The 14,756-nt window shown below is 44.3% G+C and overlaps 1 long non-coding RNA gene across 1 annotated transcript; it reads right to left on the minus strand.

Annotated features, from left to right (window-relative positions):
* Positions 1 to 2,203: 2,203 nt before the first annotated feature.
* LOC306928170 lies at positions 2,204 to 3,180 on the minus strand. Its single transcript, XR_013790641.1, has 3 exons — positions 3,087 to 3,180; positions 2,819 to 2,939; positions 2,204 to 2,454 (listed from the first exon to the last, which is right to left on the minus strand). It is a non-coding gene; the product is annotated as an uncharacterized lncRNA (long non-coding RNA).
* Between the last annotated feature and the right edge of the window lie 11,576 nt (positions 3,181 to 14,756).

Here is a 14,756-nt window from a genome sequence, read left to right on the forward strand (position 1 = left end):
AGGCATGGGGAGAGAGTATGTTTTGCACTCCGTCCGTGTGTGTGTGTGTGTGTGTGTGTGTGTGTCTGTCCGTCCGTCCGTCCGTCCGTCCTTCCTCCCTTCCTTCCTTCCGTCCGTCCGTTACCAGCTAATCTCCGGCACCGTTGGCCCGATCCATGCCAAACTTTGCACACGTACTCCCTGGATGCCAACGATGAACCTCTGCCCCAAATATTCCTCAACGGCATGTTATAGCGCCACCATGAGGCCGATTTAGGCAAAACACATTTCTGTATATTACTCGTACACATTTTATCCATACATCACACAATTCGGTATACACTATCTCCATAGTCATGTGATCAACACGGATCTGCACCATTTCCCATCTTCCATCCTGATTGGCTAAGATTGGCTTCCAAAGCTCACATGATTGGTCCGTTTCGAACAAAATGCCACAAATCAAAAACAGTGTGCAATTTCCGTGAAATTATACACGCACATTTCCACTAGACCGAGGACGACGTGCCACTTATTTTCTCCAAATCAGCCTCACGGTGGCGCTATAACAGGGCAATTCCTGTTTTTACCTATAACTGCATCAATCTGTATGCAACTTATGTATGTGCACTCCCTAGAGGCCATGGAAAAACATTTTCCCTGCATCCCTCCACATCTGCCGGTTATAGCGCCACCATGAGGCCGATTTCTGCAAAACACGTTGTTGGTCATGTTCGTCGCACAGATTTTATCTAAATCTCACGCAAATCGGTACACATGATCTCTGTAGTCATGTGATCAAGAGTGGCCCGTTTTGTACAAAATGCTGCACATGTCCTGCTCATCCAGAATTCTATCCTCTACAAAATTAAGAAAATTGATGCAAAAAACAAACAAACATGTTTATATACTCCTAAACATTTTGCCAAACATCACACACACTCCTATCCTCCTAGTTTGCGCTCTTTTTGTCGCTTTGCGGTAAAAATGTCCATACAATTGGTAGAAGCCATAATCCAAAATGGAGTTTAAGTTGGAGGATTTTGTTAAGCAGCGTTCCCTTGATGTTTTCCATAAATGCACAAAGGGGGATTTAATTGATATTGCTGATCACTACAATATCAAAGTCCCAAGTGCTAAAGCAAAAAAGACAAAGCCTGAGTTATGGGCAGCATTGTTTGAGCAAGGTGTTTTGCCTGACCCTGGTATGGCTAACCTGACTCCGCCAGATGGGGCAGCAGAGAGTACACTGGGTTCCCCCCTCCTGCTCCCATCTGGGAACTCTCAGGCAGACTTGATGCCCGGCCACAAAACGGCCTGGCCAATCAGCGGCAGCTAGAGGCGGGATCAAGGCAGCACTGTGTATGCCTTGATTTTATATTTCCCCACTCACTCCAGAGGGCCACATTGCATATTACTGTCGTAGCAAAAATAGCCGATCTACAAGCTCAAAACGTGTCACAATGCGACACGTTTTGAGCTTGTAGATCATCTATTTTTGCTATATTTGAATTGAAAACCTGAATAATTTTTTGCTATTTTTGGAAGTAACCTTTTTAATTTCAAAATTAAATTTCAAATGCATTTAGTTATAGTTATGTTAACTTTATGAACTGTTAGCATAACTACATTGGACACAAAAAGACAATAACATTTTAATACTAGTCATTAAGTACTAGTCATTTAATATAGTCATGAAGTACAGCGGTTTTGGAATTGTAACAGCTGAAATCAATACTATATCAGTATGCTGATATTAACATGCGGGCCACATTAAGTGAAGGTGGGGCTATGGCCCATTATTGTCTTCTTCTTCTTCTTCTTCCGCCAACTTTATTCAGTACGTACAGTAGATGATACATTTTGTGAGATGAATTAGAGCAGTTTCCCAAACACTGCATGGGTCGGGACCCATTTGTGAGTCACTTTATTTTTTGTGAGCTTGTAGATATGCTCTTTTCACTATGTTGGGACCCGGGCAAATATCTAATTTCTGTTTGGGTCACGGGCTAAAACGTTTGGGAACCACTGAATTAAAGTATAGACAGCATCATATAAACACATTAAATCTACTTTAGCAAGATTCTGTGCATTGTCACACAACTAACATTTGTAGTTATATTTTGTGGTAGAAAAATGTATACTAAATTAGACAGCATTCTATTTGAGCAGATATTCTCAATCATTTGGAGAATCTAATATTTTAATAACAAAGACATTTGATAAGGAATACTCTTTTATTTCAGTCAACATTTTTTTAATAGCAGTAATAATAGTGACTTGACTTTTATTTGGTACTAGCCACAGAGACTCTCCAAGCGAGTGCCATCTGCAGGGTCAGTTGCCAAGACCATTATTATGACTGGTACAACATAGTCCACAACAATACACTTTCCAGTTTCCAGGAATCCATTCCTGAAACATGTTTATTCCTCTTCCATGGTGTTTAGGCCTAAAAAGTGAGGTACACAGCACCTGAAAAGAATGAACAGAAGTAAAGGCATCGCTGTAGAGAAATATTGTATGCAGTATATCTTACATGACGAGAGAGAGAGAGAGAGAGAGAGAGACACAGACACAGACACAGAGAGAGAGACACAGACACAGAGAGAGAGACACAGACACAGACACAGAGAGAGAGAGAGAGAGAGAGAGAGAGAGAGAGAGAGAGAGAGAGAGAGAGAGACACAGACACACAGAGAGAGAGAGAGACACAGAGAGAGAGAGAGAGAGAGAGAGAGAGAGAGACACAGACACACAGAGAGAGAGAGAGACACAGAGAGAGAGAGAGAGAGAGAGAGAGAGAGAGAGAGAGAGACCTATGTGTAACAGAACTTACAAGAATCCCTTTCCACAGCCCAGAGGTCCAAAGATCATTTCAGTTGGCAGGCAGTGTGCCTTTCTACATTTGCCACTCAAGTTGGGGCAAGACCAAGGAGCTGCAGCCTCATTTTCAACAACTAGAATCAAAAATAAAAGACATGTGTTACCTTCATTGTTTCCCCCATAGCAATACAAAACAAATAAAGTTAATTTACCATCCACTAGAGCATAGAAATTGACCAGATCAGCAGAAGAACATGCAGCGAAAATAAACCAACACTTACTATGAAGTGATAAGACAACCAAGATCACCATCACCAACAAACGTTGACGAGACATTTTCCAGGTGTCCTTACTCCAGTGTTGCTGACCCAAAATGACCACCCTGCATGGTTCTGTATTTATTTGGGTCTCATGGGAGGAGCAGAACTAATGTGGAACAACATAGCGGTCACTATGTTAGTCATTATGGACATGCTGTTCTTAATCCCATTTAGGAAAATAGCATCCCAGTGTGCAGAACTCGTGATCAATTATCATCATCATGAGACAGGAGGAATCCACGACCAAGATCAGACCTGTCTGAACTGATCAGTGCTGTACTGTACTGTACTGTACTGTACTACCCCGTACTGTACTGTACTGTACTGTACTGTACTGTACTGTACTGTACTGTACTGTACTGTACTGTACTGTACTGTACTGTACTGTACTGTACTATACTGTACTGTACTGTACTGTACTAATTTTATGGTTTTCTTTCTCTCAACTTCAGTGTTCTCGCCCCAAAACAAGCGACTATTAGGTCGTATGAGCACTTCAAACATACATTGGATATTGTCTGTCTGTCTGTCTGTCTGTCTGTCGTACGAACAGCTGCAATACCGCTGGGTGACAGACCTACAGTAAAGTGGCACTGTTTTGGTCATTATAACTATAACTGCAGCCAGCCCGCTGTGTTTTTGAGCAGCCTGCACCGCTCAATTCACATAGGTGTGATTTTTCTTATTGCTTGGCCCCGTCTTATTGCTGCTTGAAACTATATTCTTATATTAGTTTTTGCCTTTACTGACTAGAATCACAGACCAGTGGATGGAGACATCCAGTTCATTCCACGTGCCGTGTAAGAGAATATCTTATTTCTCTCAGGATTCCATTTCCTATCCTAACACACGCTGTACAAGCAGCACCCATGCTGAAATGACTCTGTCATGCATCATTAGAGGCTGCTGGGTCTTTTGTTCTGGTTGTTTCAAATGATATATATATATATAGGCCTACACAACATGTTGGCAATTGTGTCTTTTAAGTCGTTTAGTTCTGGCGAAGTCGATACGGCCAGGATAATGACCTAGCCGTCAGTCAAAATAACACCCGGGATAATGCGTTACCAATGGGGATATAATGCACCCTTCGTATAGTAGGGGACATTAGTGGGAGCGTAAAGCTGCAGTGCAGAGCCACGAGTAATACCTCGTGCATGCGTCCATGTGTGCACGCCGACATTCACTGTTGCCAGATTTTGCAACAGGGTTTCGGTGGACAAACAGCCTTTATATAAATGTGGGCTATCCTTGACATGAAAATGTTTGATAACCCTGGTTATTATGGCATACAGCTCATGAAAATCTAAAAATCCTATCTCAAAATATTAGAATATTAATATTTTACGAGACCACTAAAAAAAAGATTTTTTTAATCCAGAAATGTCGACCATCTGAAAAGTAGTACATTAATGTATGCAGTCAGTATATGGTGTGGGCTACTTTTGAACAAATTATTTCATCAACGGGGCGTGGCCTGGACGTGATCAGCCTTTGTCACTGTTGAGGTGTTATGGAAGCCCTTTGATAACAGCCGTTAATTCATTTGTATTGACATTGTTCAGTCTTAAGGGCCTTGCAAACGTGAAGCGAGGAACGCAGGCATTGTTGCCTGGATCAACACAGGTCTCCTCCAGGTCTGTTAAAGGGGCGCGACAACGCAAGAGTAAAAAAAAAAGCTAAACAGAATCCATCCGCGTAACGAGCACGCGCGCAACAAATTCACGTAAATGCGCTTTGTATTGTCGCACCACGACTTCTCCGAGCAAAAACGCAGGTCTCATTGAAAATGAACTATAGGCGCGTTTTATCGCTCCCCGTTTTGCAAGGCCCTTTAGTCTAACACCTTCCTCTTGACAATACAACCTAGATTCTCTGTGGGGTTCAGGTCAGGTCAGTTGGCTGGTCAGTTAAGCACATAAGTAGCCTAATACCATGGTCAATACACCAGTTAGTTGTTTTGTTAATGCGGGCAGGTGCCAAATCCAGCTGGAAAGGAAAATCAGCATCTCCATAAAGCCTGTCAACATAAGCACAAAGCGGGGCACGGTGGCACAGTTGGTAGTGCTGTCGCCTCACAGCTAGAAGGTCCTGGGTTCGATTCCCGCTCGGGGCGCTGTGGGTGCTGGCGGCGTGTTTCCTCCTCCGCGTCATCAGTGCCCATACCCGAGGCTGGGTTGGCGAAAGGGCCTTTCTGTGTGGAGTTTGCATGTTCTCCCCGTGTCCCCTAGGTAGGTACCCTCACAAAAAACATGCAGTAATCCTGGTCTCTAAACTGCCTCCCCCTGGCCAGCCGGGGCGCCTGATGGAGGGGAAAGGAACTGGTTGGAATAACGTGTTCCTTCCACGCGCTACATCCAACCAGGGAAACTCCCCCCTGTCAGGTGTAAAGGAGCAACTTGGACACTCAGGCATGAAGGAAGCATGAGTTCAAGTCCGTTGCTCTCCCCATGTCCCCCATATATGGGGACTAGGCTGGCGGAGGGTGTGTAGAGCCCAGGATCACATTAGATAATTGACACAGGGGTGAAAAATGGGTTACAAAATCGTGGGATAAAAAATATGAAAAAAAAAACATAAGCACAAAGTGATCTAAACATATCCTGATGAATGGCTTGATACAACACAGTGGACCAACACCTTGATACAACACAGTGGACCAACACCTTGATACAACACAGTGGACCAACACCTTGATACAACACAGTGGACCAACACCTTGATACAACACAGTGGACCAACACCTTGATACAACACAGTGGACCAACACCTTGATACAACACAGTGGACCAACACCTTGATACAACACAGTGGACCAACACCTTGATACAACACAGTGGACCAACACCTTGATACAACACAGTGGACCAACACCTTGATACAACCCAGTGGACCAACACCTTGATACAAGTACAACACAGTGGACCAACACCTTGATACAACACAGTGGACCAACACCTTGATACAACACAGTGGACCAACACCTTGATACAACACAGTGGACCAACACCTTGATACAACACAGTGGACCAACACCTTGATACAGCACAGTGGACCAACACCAGCAGATGACATGCAGCCAGATTGAAAGCCAGCTGGCCCGCCCCCCAAAAAATATAGTTTTTGTTTTTTATAATAAATAAATACATGAATATTGAACTTGAAAGTATAATGAACCCATATCCGTTTTATTTGAGTCAGTAACTAATATGAAGCAAAAATTGTATGAAAACATAACGGATGTTTTCATAATAACACTTTAACTTTAAAGTCCCCTTTATCATGCAGCTTTACACCGGTGAGCATCTGACTTGAATATCCATGCCATGATTAATATCTTGAATAAAGATGCATACCTCTTGGAAGAGTGCAGGCAAAATCCAGCAACAGGTGGATGAGTTATTATTATTCTCCACAGCATACTTTATTATGCATACCACTGATCTGATGGCCTTCCGTTTCAATGTTGGGTGGTGGTCGTTTAATAGCAGGGAGCCTGCCTGGGCTTTCAATCCAATCATAACTCCCACACCTCCTGGTATTAGAGACATATGAGGGGGCCGCCTATTTAAGGCATGAACAAGTAGAGTGAATGAATGGAGACACGGCACGGCAGGCTTTCCTAGGATTACACTTCAAAAGTCTGGTTATTATTCAGCAATAGCAAGCGGCTGCGAGCATCTTTCATGCAAAGAGTCTTCTTTGCCCTCGCGTCACATCGGAGGCTGCTGATAACCCATTTTGACCTGAGATCAGATTCTAAAACTGTCTTCTACATCCTGGCAGTTTTCTGAAAAAGCTATGTTTCTATGTCAGTCGTTCAAAAATAGCAGACCTACAAGCTCGTAGCGCGCCATGAGCTTGTAGATCTGCTATTTTTCAATAGCTAAAGCATAACATAATGCTAACACCAAGGGGGTGAGATGTGGTCAAATGTATACATTTCCTGGAGGGTCTGGATCGCATCTTGGTGAAGTCTTGCATTGTGTGATGCCTAGTGTGCGACCAATCGTTTAGTGTGAAAGCCACAACGATATAATGACGATTTAAAAAAAAGACTCCTGCAGTGTGAAATACATAACGATCTGATGACTCGCCGACAACTTTAAAACTCCTACAGTGTGTAGGGGCCATTACTAGCTCATAACACATTGCATTGTGAGCTTGTAGAAGAGTTTCTTTAAATTATTATTTTTCCCACTTAAAAAAAAAAGAAATCGTGAATGCCCAAAATAGAAATTGCAGGTTGAAAGTGGCATAGGGCTTTAGAAGACTTCTCAACGGTACCAATAATACAGTATGTGGGCTTCTCTCTGTACTTGGCTCCTATCTAACAGGTGGTCATGACTCACGTTATCTTATAATGTATGCACTCTGTGTCCAACGTTGCATCACTTCCCACTGACATTATACACTATCTGTAATGAGTCACTCACTGCTGTGACTCATAGATGTCAAACAAAAGCAAATGTTAAGATCCACACTTAACAGGTGGACTCATTACCAAAGTTAATACATACACAACTTGTTCCCTCTCTCAGAATACTGTCCAGATCCTCTCCACTAACATCCATCACGTCCAGAAACCTTCTCGCTGCATCTAAAATAATTGTAATCCTTTCTGACTTGCCTTTTATCTCTACCACACAATTGATCACCATGGCAATGAATGCAAGAAACCTTTTCTTGTCCATATAGACACCCCTCTCAGTTCCATTCACTTTTTCCCTCAGTTGAGGTTCCTGTTCAGCCTGATGTGAGACCATCTTTTCATTGCTCGACTCCACTCTCTCTTTTTCTTTTTTTTTAATTTGAAGCTAGATCTACAAAGAATAGGGTTGGGACTGGGAATTAAAATACGTTATCGAATTAATTGGAGGCTTTGTGATTAATCTATGAATCAATGAATAGTGACTACATAAGCAATAAAGGTTATAATAATAGTAATAATATTATTTATATAATGCTTCTCTGAGTACCTAAAGATGCATGCTTTACAAGGGGAACATGAGAACAAATAAAAACAACTTTATTAGGGAAAAACTAAGACTATGGAATAAAATAAATTAAAACGATGGAATGAGAGCTGGGGAAAGCAATATTCTAGAGTTGGGTTTGAACTTAGGGTGGTGACATGTCTGAGTTTTGGGAAGTGCATAGTTTTGACAGGTCTGCCTGCTGTGGACAGTGAAAACCTGACCATTAAACACGGGCAGATGCAAGGATACAGTCTATCATTCATTGTTAAAGGAAGCCAGCCACATGTCGATGCAAAGACGTGTAGCTGCTCCAAACGATATTCCCATTCATCTTTGCGTCTGCTCGTGTAAATGCAGCATCAAGTGTGAGGGGTTGGGGAAAGGATGGAAAGTACCATAGTGTTATTAAGGAGGACTCCTTCTAATGATATGGACCAGAGCTAAACTAATGTTAGCTCCCATGCTAGTAGCTACCTTCGTCAGACAACAACAACACCACCCAGATCGGGTGGAAGCTGCTGATATCACTTTGCTTGTGCCCGTGGATGGGAATTAAGATTTAAAAGGCTATGTTAAGACACTCTGTTAAGAGTGTCATAAGCATGCGCCCGTCCTGCCCTGGAAGTAGCAGATCTACAAATGATCTACCCGTCGCAATGCACACCTCTTTGGGCTTGTACATCTGTGTTTTTCGCGCAGTTAGTTGAATTATATCGATTCACAACTTTAGGAACAAACCAACGTCCGATGCAGATGCTATTTTGCCCGATCCAGACACACGTGCATCGATGTAGTCGCATCGTTAATGTTAAAATCGATTACCGATTCATATCGATATTTCTTGACACCACTAGTGACCAGTTTCCATGACCTGGGTTACACATGCATTTCCAACTTGCATCGTTCCAAGTAGGCCAGTAGTCCTATATTAAAATAATCTTTAATGGTCACGTCAATATGAATCAGAGATACAAAATAAACAAACCCGATATGTCCATATATAGGCATTTGATAGGTTGCCACGGTTACACACTGAGTATTGACACGCCATATATGGAACTGTCCGACGTATCCAACTGACATATCCAAGTCTGACATCACAAACTCCATATTTGGGCATTGGGTTGATCTGGAGCTCCATACATGGAGACGGCAGAGACGTCTACTGCTGATGACATCATGCTGATGTAAAATATGGATATGTAGACACGTGACTCATGGTGACTTCAGCGAGATGTGACGTAGCATCCATCAGAGCTCTAAAGGACGGCCATCACTCCCTGAGTTTAGAGAGAAGCAGTGATTATCTCTAAGACGGCACTTAGTTCTCACCACTTCAACCTTCAGCTTCCTCCACTTTTATTCTCAGCGGTGTAGAAATGGTGTCCGCCAGCAGTCTCCTGTCTGAGGAGCACTTCCTGTGTTACATCTGTATGGATGTGTTCACTGTTCCAGTCGCCACTCCGTGTGGACACAACTACTGCAAAGCCTGTATCACACGTTACTGGGACACTAGTGATGTGTGCAAGTGTCCACTGTGTGCAAAGATCTTCAATGCGAGGCCAGACGTATCTGTCAATACTTTGGTTTCTGAGATGGTTCATCAGTGCAGGAACAACAAGTTGAAAGAAGAATATGAAGCAAAGACAGAGGCTGAAATCCAGCAGATGATCCAGGAGAGACGAGTGAAGATTCAGGAGGTCAAACGCTCAGTAGAGCTCAGCAGGAGAGATGCAGACACAGTGATAGCAGACAGCGTGCAGGTCTTCAATGCTCTGATCATCTGTATTGAGAGAAGCCAGGCTGAGCTCATTGGTGTGATTGAAGAGAAGCAGAAAGCAACAGAGAAACAGGCTGAAGGCTTCATTGACGATCTGAAACAGGAAGTCACTCAGTTAGAGAAGAGAAACTCTGAGCTGAAACAGATCTCACACTCTGAAGACCACCTCCTCCAGAACTGCACCTCCAACAACACAGGGTGGAGACCCACCAAGGACTGGACAAAGGTCAATGTCCGTCAGTCTTCACATGTGGGGACTGTGAGGACAGCTGTGTCTCAGCTGGAGAAGACACTCAGTCAAGAGATGAAGAAGCACCTGTGTGATGTTGAGCTGAAGAGGATCCAGCAATATGAGGTGGATGTAACTCTGGACCCTGATACAGCACATCCCTTCCTCATCCTGTCTGACGATGGAAAACAAGTGAGTCGTGGAAACCGAAGGAATAATGTCCCTGACAACACAAAGAGATTCTCTGCATGTCCCTCTGTCTTAGGAAAACAAAGCTTTTCCTCAGGAAGGTTTTACTATGAGGTCCAGGTTGGAGGGAAGACTCACTGGATAATAGGAGTGGCCAGAGAGTCCATCAACATGAAGGGATGTACCACACTGAGTCCCAACAATGGTTACTGGACTATAAGGTTGATGCATGGAAATGAGTACAAGGCTGCTGCTGGCCCTGATGTCCTCCTCCCTGTAAGAGAGGAGCTCCAGAAAGTGGGAGTGTTTGTGGATTATGAGGAGGGTATGGTCTCCTTTTATGATGTGGAGACCAGAGTTCATCTCTACTTTTTCACTGGCTGCTCCTTCACTGAGAGACTATATCCATACTTCTGTCCATATAATGATGATGGTGGTAACTCTGCTCCTCTGATAATCTCTCCTGTCAAGATGGACGCTGGGCTCGGGGAGGACGGTGGGAACATGTTCCCTCCATCTTCAAAAAGAAGAAAAACATGACGTCTCCAGTAAATTATTTAAACATAAATCATGTTTATATTTCATTTAAGCTCCACACGTCTATTGATGCAAAAATAAATGAAAAAAAAGAAGAAAAACATCAAACTATTTTAAAATAAATTAAGCTATAGTTCCTGTAGCCTGGCTAATAAGCCAGACTAATATCACACAACACTGTCGCGGTATATTAGTCTGGGCTGGCTCCACTTGGATTTCATTTCCCGGGGGGCGGGTTCAAACATTTTCTCTTTGACGCAATTGGTCAGAGCTACTGTCAGTCAAAGGTCTCAAGCATTGAACGTCACTGTACCAAAGCCCGCCCATATTGCATACCGTGTCCCGATTGGCCCGACCTGTTCTCGGTTGTAGGAAAGAGGCGTGCTACTGAGCCTCGCCAGACCCTAATCCGCTGGCAGGCAAAATTTTTTTTGCCAACGGCTGATTCGGTCTGGTTTATTAACCAGGCTATAGTTCCTGTGCATTAATGCAAACAAGCGAACAGATAAATAAAAATAAGGAAAAAGTGTTATGAAGGATTATATAATTGGTTCTCAAAGTGGGGTCCGGGGACCCCAGGGGTCCTTGAGGGAGTTCCAGGGGGTCCCCAGCTAAATGATAGTTAGGAACCAAAATATGGGTCTGTAACTCAGAGTGTTGCATTTGTACACAATTAACATTGATTTTACAATATAAATTGGGGTCCCAGAGATAGAAATGCCATTAACGGTAGTTTTATCCTATAGTTTTATCTTATAGTTTTATCCTGTAGTTTTATCCTAGTTTTATCCTGTAGTCATAGTTTTATCCTGTAGTTTGATATAGTCATAGTTTTATCCTATAGTTTTATCCTGTAGTTGTATCCTATAGTTTTATCCTGTAGTTGTCTCCACCAGGCCGAAGGCATGGGGAGAGAGTATGTTTTGCACTCCGTCCGTCCGTCCGTGTGTCCGTCCGTGTGTCCGTCTGTGAACAGCTAATCTCCGCCACTGTTAACGCGGTCGATGCCACATTTTGCACACACACTCCCTGGATGCCAACGATGAACCTCTGCCCCAAAATTTCCAGAACGGCCTGTTATAGCGCCACCAGGAGGCCGCTTTGTGCAAAACAAGTTTTTGGACAGTACACCTACAGATTTTGTCCAAACATCACGCAAATTGGTACACAGTCTCTCTAGAGTCATTCAACCAAACGGGTCTTTCAGATTTCTCAGACTCCATCCTGATTGGCTAAGATTGGCTTCCAAAGTTCGCAGGAGTGTTCAGTTTCAAACAAAATGCTTTAAATCATGAACACATCGTGTGATTTCCGTGAAATTGCGCACGCACATTCCCACTAGGCCGAGGAAGAAATGCCACGTGAACATTTTCAACTCAGCCTCATGGTGGCGCTATAACTGGCCGAAAAGTGTTTTTACCTCCAACTGCACGGATTTGTGGATAACATTGTATGCCAACTCCCTAGAGGCCAAGGAAAAACCTTTGCCTGGAATTTTTCACATCTGCTCTTTATAGCACCACCAGGAGGCCGACATATGTAAAACACATTTTCTAATATTACTCCTTCAGATGTTATCCAAATTTCACGCAAATCGGTACACATGCTCTCCATAGTCATGTAATCCACCTTCATTGCCTACGATTGGCTTCTAAACTTTTCAGGAGTAGCCCGCTTGGTAACCGTTTTGTACAAATCGCCACAACTACTCAACGCAGTGTCCGATTTTGGTGAAACTGTGCATGCATATTCCCACTAGGCTGAGGAAAAAATGCCATTTGACAGTTTTCAAATCAGCCTCATGGTGGCTGTAACGAAGACTCTGACTAGGACGTTGGGCTATATGATATATGACATGTTTAGTATGACAATCCCTATATTTGGGCCCGAGCCGACCTAGTGCTGATATCGATAGATATGGTAGAACCATATATGGATAGAACCATATATGGATAGATCTAACTGGCTTAGTCATCGTGACAAGCCTGGTCGGAGAATATATACAGGGTCGGCTTCAGGGAGAAGGCAGAAGTCGAAGCATCCTGGTTTAAGTTCTAACCGGACACCACTGCGGGGGTCCTAGCCTAAGTAAGCAGCAATAGAGCCTTGAGCTATTTTATATGGTCCTTCTTGAGTACGGATTAGGGCTTACCGCAGTAACGGGGTGCTGAAGTCTTCCAGACACATACGAACCAAGGTATCTGGCTTTACAACCCATATACCTTGAGTAGCCAACCCCTGACTCAGTGGCAAGATTCTAACCAGATGGTAACCCAGTTGCTGCCAGAGTCTGAACACTCTGTCGGTCCTGGCTGCTCCGCAGGTGAGCAGCAGTATCTCGAAGTTGTGAGATCCACTCTGTTGCCGCCAGAGCATGAACGCTCTGGCGGTCCTGGCTGCTCCTTAGGTGAGCAGCAGCGTCTCGAAGCTGTGAGATCCACTCTGTTGCCAATAGAGCCACGCTCTGGCGGTCCTGGCTGCTCCTTAGGTGAGCAGCAGCGTCTCGAAGCTGTGAGACCCACCCAGTTGTCGCCGTCAGAGCATGAACGCTCTGTCGGTCCTGGCTGCTCCATAGGTGAGCAGCAGCGTCTCGAAGCTGTGAGACCCACCCAGTTACCAGAATCTGGATGCCAGAATCTCGGAGCCGTGAGACCTCCCCGGCCCTTAGAGTCAGAGAGCACTGGTGATGTGCAGGAAAGAGAGAGCACTGGTGATGTGCAGGTAAGAGAGAGCACTGGTGATGTGCAGAGAACTGGTGATGTGCAGGAAAGAGAGAGCACTGGTGATGTGCAGGTAAGAGAGAGCACTGGTGATGTGCAGAGCACTGGTGATGTGCAGGAAAGAGAGAGCACTGGTGATGTGCAGAGCACTGGTGATGTACAGGAGAGAGAGCAACCATTGACAGGGAACGCCCTTAATGGGTGGCATGTGATTTGATCTTGAGGTTTTTTATGACCCACCGTAACATCAAAGGAAGAAAGCGCGAAGCTTGGACGCCCTCAATGGGGTGGCTTGAATGGCTGACGTTTGCTGTTCAAGCCTCAGTATGCTCGTATTGGGGTGGCCTGAGGGGTCTACTGTTCAAGCCTTCTTGATATGGTACAGATTTCCATGGGAAATCTGGGGGTGGCAATGAACGAAGGCTTTCACCTAGAGCTTCATGTGTCATCGTGTAACGAAGGCTTTCACCTAGAGCTTCTGGTGGATATCATGAGAGCATTGTCTGGACAGCATGATGATGCAAGGGCATCGGAGCTATATCAACCCTCCCATAGATGTTGGAGCAGTCGGAGGACGGCAGAGGCTTCGTTCCCGATAGGATATCGAGATGAAAGTGCAAGCTGACAGACCAGAAGTCCAGGTTCATAGGGACCGAAGTAGTCCAGCAAGGAGGCTGGACGGTCACTCTTGCAGAAATGACCATGAGCATAACCGGAGACGAACAGTCATCATGCATGGTACGGTAGTAGCACCCAATTCTGCCGATCGTACACCAAGTAACCAGCAAGACGGCAAGAAGCCGTATGTCAGTACTGTAATAGCGGCACACACCATCTTGGGGTATGCGGCAGGTTCAAACGACTGAGTTTAATGGCGAAGCGAGATTTGATATGACAGATGAAGCTGTGTTATCAGCAATGGACGTCGTCATGCAGGCAAGAAACTGTAAACTACAGACTAGGAGTGAAATGTGGTGGAAGGCACCCTCTGGCTCTTCACAGTATTAATAGGAGCCGGACCCGGTTGAACCGGAGAGCAGATGAACCTTTGCGGAACCCTAGGACACCTAAGATCGAGACGGGACAGGATTTACAAGAGGAATTACCGCAGCCAGCAATCTTGACTATAGCAGGAGAGTCCTTGCATGTGGGCTATCCACCGCCTAAAGGGAGAAATGTCATGTTAAAGGTGTGCAA

Source organism: Electrona antarctica (assembly GCF_951216825.1).
Source record: "Electrona antarctica genome assembly, chromosome: 8".
NCBI lineage: Eukaryota > Metazoa > Chordata > Actinopteri > Myctophiformes > Myctophidae > Electrona > Electrona antarctica.